The sequence below is a fragment of the Oncorhynchus masou genome, unplaced genomic scaffold (assembly GCF_036934945.1).
Source record: "Oncorhynchus masou masou isolate Uvic2021 unplaced genomic scaffold, UVic_Omas_1.1 unplaced_scaffold_11572, whole genome shotgun sequence".
Classification (NCBI taxonomy): Eukaryota; Metazoa; Chordata; class Actinopteri; order Salmoniformes; family Salmonidae; genus Oncorhynchus; species Oncorhynchus masou.
Genome location: NW_027001328.1, coordinates 1810 through 7616, shown reverse-complemented (window position 1 = coordinate 7616; position 5807 = coordinate 1810). Strand labels below are relative to the sequence as shown.

The window sequence follows — 5807 nt, the reverse complement described above, 5'->3', positions numbered from 1 at the left end:
TTCACATTTACAGCATCATACACCCGGGCATTAACTCATGTTCACATTTACAGCATCATACGCCCGGGCATTAGCTCATGTTCACATTTACAGCATCATACACCCGGGCATTAACTCATGTTCACATTTACAGCATCATACGCCCGGGCATTAACTCATGTTCACATTTACAGCATCATACACCCGGGCATTAACTCATGTTCACATTTACAGCATCATACACCCGGGCATTAACTCATGTTCACATTTACAGCATCATAGCCCGGGCATTAACTCATGTTCACGTTTACAGCATCATACGCCCGGGCATATAATTATTAAGACCTTTAGGCAATATTGTCTGGAGGGTGAAAATCCCAAAACATTCTCTTTTACAAAGAGCATTATTTTATATCACCTCCCCTGTCTGATATCTTGACTTTCTCTATGCCACCAGATCTTAAGGTCACGGGAGAAGAGCTGTCAGACTGTATGGCATTACTCAATGACACTGACCCCAATCTCAAATTCACTATGGAATGTGACTCTCAACGTGTTCCTTACCTCGATATGTGGATTGAGAAATCAAACGGGACCCTGTTGACAAGTCTGTATAGAAAAGAAACGGACAGAAATACTCTAATACAGGGGGACAGCTTCCACGCTGAGCCATTTAAAAAGAGGACTTCCAAGAAGCGAGTTTTTCAGACTGCCGTATATGCCGCTCCACTCCGGACAACCTAGAAAAAGAAGCGGATGTGCGCAATAGGTCTCTAAGAAGCCGCTTACTCTCCACGATGTGTGGATGGAGCTTGATTTGGCAATGGGGAAAACACGAGATGGAGTACTATAAAATTGACCCACGAGCTAAAGAACACTGTAATGTTCACCACCACATATACTTTGAACTCGCGCAAAGTGGGAGATGCTGTCAAGAAACACATGTTTTATCATCGGACCCAGCTCTGCCAGCTGAATGTAAGAACCCACCACATATTGTATATAAGAGAGGTCACAATTTACGCAATAAAGTGGTCCATGCCAACTGCCAGCCACAAAATAAAGTGAGCCAGGCGCTTTTACGTCCTCTTCCGAATGGTAGCTATAAATGCAGAGGCTGCGTACTGTGCAACAGTGCCACGTACCTGGTGGTTAGAGCGTTCGGCTACTAACCGAAAGGTTGCAAGTTCGAATCCCCGAGATGACAAGGTACAAATATGTCGTTCTGCCCCCGAACAAGGCAGTTAACCCACTGTTTCTTGGCCGTCATTAAACATTTGAATTTATTCTTAACTGACATGTCTAGTTAAATTTAAAAAAATAATTCCTGTTTGTTCATGTTATGTTAAAAACTTCAAATGACTCTGATTCTTTTTCTTGCACTCTCCCCGATGATGTATGAAAATTTACTTCCACGTCCTCGTTGTGGTTTTACAGTCATGTTTAATACCTTCCACGTCCTCGTTGTGGTTTTACAGTCATGTTTAATACTTTTAATGTACACATTTCATTAGAATACTGATGAAATGCATATTGTTATGTGTCGTAACATTCGCCTGTGTTCCCTGAACTCCACCCCTTTCGATGCATTCAACGGATGTGGGCGGGGCAATGTCTAAATAAGGATGCAAATTATAAACAGCTCTGACGAAGGCCTGAAAGAGCAGTGATACTATGAAGAGCGGTGTGAGGGTTTCTTCTGTCTTCTTCATCTCAGACTGGTTAGTTATAAAAGCAACATGTTTCATAGAGACACGACTGAGATGAGGAGATGTACAATAACCAAAGATTCACCTTCGTGATCATTTATTTTATAACACATTCTACAAAACACAGTAACTACATACTGTTCCAAACTGATGTCCTCAGCATTAGGAAAGGCACAGGAGAAGAAAATATCCCTTAAATGGTATACCCTTAAACCGGGTGGTAGCTTTTTTATGCCAATAAAGCTACCACCCGGTTACTCAACCCTGTACCTTAGAGACTGCAGCAGTATATACACAGACATGGAATCACTGGCCACTTTATAATGGAACACTAGTCACTTTAATAATGGAACACTAGTCACTTTAATAATGTTTACAAGCTGCTTTACTCATCTCATATGTATATACTGTATTCTATTCTACTGTATTTGAGTCTATGCCACTCTGACATTGCTCATCCCAATATTTATATATTTCTTAATTGTATTATTTTACTTTACCCATGAGCCTTTGGGGGCGTTGGGATGATGGTTCGGTGTGTTTCCCCAATTTATTTTCCCTTTTGTAGTTGAACCATTTGCACATCATTACAACACTATATATATACATAATATGACATTTGAAATGTATTTATTCTTTTGAAATGTTGTGTAATGTTTACTGTTATTTTTTTATTTCACTTGAAACATTGATTTGAGAGAGAGAAGAGATGGAGGAGGGCTTGTTCTCCTCCTCACCTGTATTAACTAAGGAGAGTTTCTTATCTATGTGTCCATCTGAGCATACAACCATCTAGCCAATCAGAGCTCCGAGATCTGTGGGGCGGATCAGGCTGACTTCTAAAGTTCATTAGGTCAAAGGTCATCACTAGGAGAAAGTGGTGAAGCAGTAGAAGGATGGAGGGAGAGGAGGGAAAAGAGACGAAGACTCACTTTAGGTAGGAGAGTTCTCTGATCAGGCCACAGACCAGTTGTGTAGCGTCTTCATGCCCTTCCTCTTTCTCCTCTTCGGCATGGTAGCCTAGTGGTTAGAGCACTTGGACTAGGACCATGTGCCGGATGGGGAATGCGGGTTCAAACCCCCAAGCCAATACAAAGTACAAATCTGTCTGTTCTGCCCCTGAACAGGCAGTTACTGAAACTGTTCTCAGATGAAATATCTAGATCAGTGGTTATCGTTCTGCAGGTATATCTAGATCAGTGGTTATCGCCTGGTTAAATAAAGGTGGTATATCTAGATCAGTGGTTATCACTAGTTACTGCAGGTGGATATCTAGATCAGTGGTTATCGCTGGGTACTGCAGGCACCATCTAGATCAGTGGTTATCGCACTTCAGGTTTCGATCCGTGGTTATCGCTGGGTACTGCAGGTGGTATATCTAGATCCGTGGTTATCGCTGGGTACTGCAGGTGGTATTCAGAAACACGCCAATACAAAGGTGGTATATCTAGATCAGTGGTTATCGCTGGGTACTGCAGGTGGATATCTAGATCAGTGGTTATCTGTACTGCAGGTGGTATGTTAGATCAGTGGTTATCAAGACTGCAGGTGGTATATCTAGATCAGTGGTTATCGCTGGGTACTGCAGGTGGCATATCAGACTGCGGTGGTCGCTAAGTACTGCAGGTGGTATATCTAGATCAGTGGTTATCGCTGGGTACTGCAGGTGGTATATCTAGATCAGTGGTTATCACCGCTGGGTACCAGGTGGTATATCTAGATCAGTGGTTAGATAGTGGTTATCAGCCGGTTACGATGCAGGTGGCATATCAGATCAGTGGTTATCAAAAGTACTGCAGGTGGTATATCCAGATGGTGGTTATCGCTGGGTACTGCAGGTGGTATATCTAGATCAGTGGTTATCGCTGTACTGCAGGTGGTATATTAGATCAGTGGTTATCGCTGGCACTGCAGGTGGTATATCTAGATCAGTGGTTATCGCTGGGCACTGCAGGTGGTATATCTAGATCAGTGGTTATCGCTGGGTACTGCAGGTGGTATATCTAGATCAGTGGTTATCGCTGGGTACTGCAGGTGGTATATCTAGATCAGTGGTCATCGCTGGGTACTGCAGGTGGTATATCTAGATCAGTGGTTATCGCTGGGTACTGCAGGTGGTATATCTAGATCAGTGGTTATCGCTGGGTACTGCAGGTGGTATATCTAGATCAGTGGTTATCGTTGGGTACTGCAGGTGGTATATCTAGATCAGTGGTTATCGCTGGTACTGCAGGTGGTATATCTAGATCAGTGGTTATCGCTGGGTACTGCAGGTGGTATATCTAGATCAGTGGTTATCGCTGGGTACTGCAGGTGGTATATCTAGATCAGTGGTTATCGCTGGGTACTGCAGGTGGCATTCAGATCAGTGGTTATCGCTAAGTACTGCAGGTGGTATATCTAGATCAGTGGTTATCGCTAAGTACTGCAGGTGGTCCGCAATTTCTGGGGGATAAAAAAACAACAATCTTCCACAAATAATAACAGTTGGGGTTGCTGAGCCTCTTCAGTAAGGCCATTCTTTATTTTGCTTTACTTTTACCCCTTTTCTTCCCAATTTCTGTGACATCCAATTGTAGTTACAGTCTTACCCCATCGCTGCAACTCCAGTATCGGACTCGAGAGGCGAGGTTCGAGAGCCATGCCTCCTCCGAAACATTACTCCACAACCTCTCCTTCACCCCCATTCCCTCCACCCATCCCTCCAACTCCGCAGTACCAATACTATTACTGGAATGACTACGAGCCAGGAGAAATGCCACAATAACTTAATGGTGGTAGTAGTGGACAGCGAGGAAGTCAAGCAGTTTTGAATTTTAACAGAGAAAGGCGGCGACCGGGCTAAGTGATATTTTAATTAAAATAGGCTATTATAAAACATCATTTTATAACTAAGAATTATAATCTAAATCCTATCAATTTAGACCCTAGAATAGATTAAACAGTTATATCTGAAGTTTTTTAATATTGTTGAGGTGTAAAATTGTATCCCAAATAATTGATCTTCTAAAATGGCCAATTTCGCAGTTTGAAACCATTTGATTGGCTGTTGTCACCTCCCACCGCTTCCGCACAACACCATTTGTTTGGCTGCTTTCCAAAACGCGGACAGGTCAAAACGTGCGTATTGTCCAACTTGCCTTCAGTTTAGTTCTCAATTCATTGAACCATGGCATCGTTTAGTTATCAACTCCAACACCTACCGAAAATGGAGTCCGAAAATAAGAGTTTCCAACTGTGGCGGGACTACATGAAGCTAGCGGACGCTGTGCGGGAGATGAAGTTAGGGAACTCACATCAGAACCGTCAACCGTTGACGGTCATCACTCCAGTATATGCTCGACCATGGTGGAATTTGAACAGTTCCCGTCGCGAGCCTTGCTGTCACCGATAGCACCGGTGGCGACACCACCTCTACGGCACGAAAAGGAACCCCTGGATTCCAAAATTGTCCTTTGCGTAAAGACGCTCCTTTACATCCGAGCAGCAGCGAGGGTCCCACGACTCCGACAGCAGCGTCCAGACCCTCCGTGGGGGACCAGGGTCCAGAGGGAGAAAGAAGGGCGACCCGCTCCAAGATGCCGGAGGGATTGCCTTCACCTCAGCGCCAGTCCTGCAGCTCTCTGCAAACACAACGGGGAGTCTGAGTCTGTGTTTGGGTCCCACAGTCTAAAGGACCAGGATGGGGGGCGTGGTGTGCCCGTACCTGCGGCAGTATGTCTGTCCTCTTTGTGGGGCCACTAAGGCTCAAGCCCACACCAAGCGCTTCTGTCCCCGGGTGGAAACCACCTACAACTCTGTCTATGTCAAGTCATAGAAGCGCTAGATCTGGTCCAGGCTGTTACTGCGCTACTTTCTAGACCTACTAACATAGTCAACTTGTTGTTGCGGGATGGGTGGGACCAGAGCTAGAGAAGCGCTGAAGAGACTTCAGGCTGTTGTTTTGCACACTTTCTTTAGCTTCTCTAGCGCACTGTATGCGGACAATTGTAAGAGGATTTAGGTGTGGATATTTAGCTGAGAAGTCGTTTGGAATAGCCTGACTAGTTTGTATACTGTGTCATAGTCTGACTAGTTTGTAGACTGTGTCATAGCCTGGCTAGTTTGTAGACTGTGTCA

At 44.4% G+C, this 5807-nt stretch overlaps 1 pseudogene; it reads left to right on the top strand.

Moving 5' to 3' along the window:
• The first annotated feature begins 4881 nt into the window (after nucleotides 1-4881).
• LOC135529394 (nanos homolog 3-like) lies at nucleotides 4882-5505 on the top strand (annotated as a pseudogene).
• The last annotated feature ends 302 nt before the right edge of the window (nucleotides 5506-5807 follow it).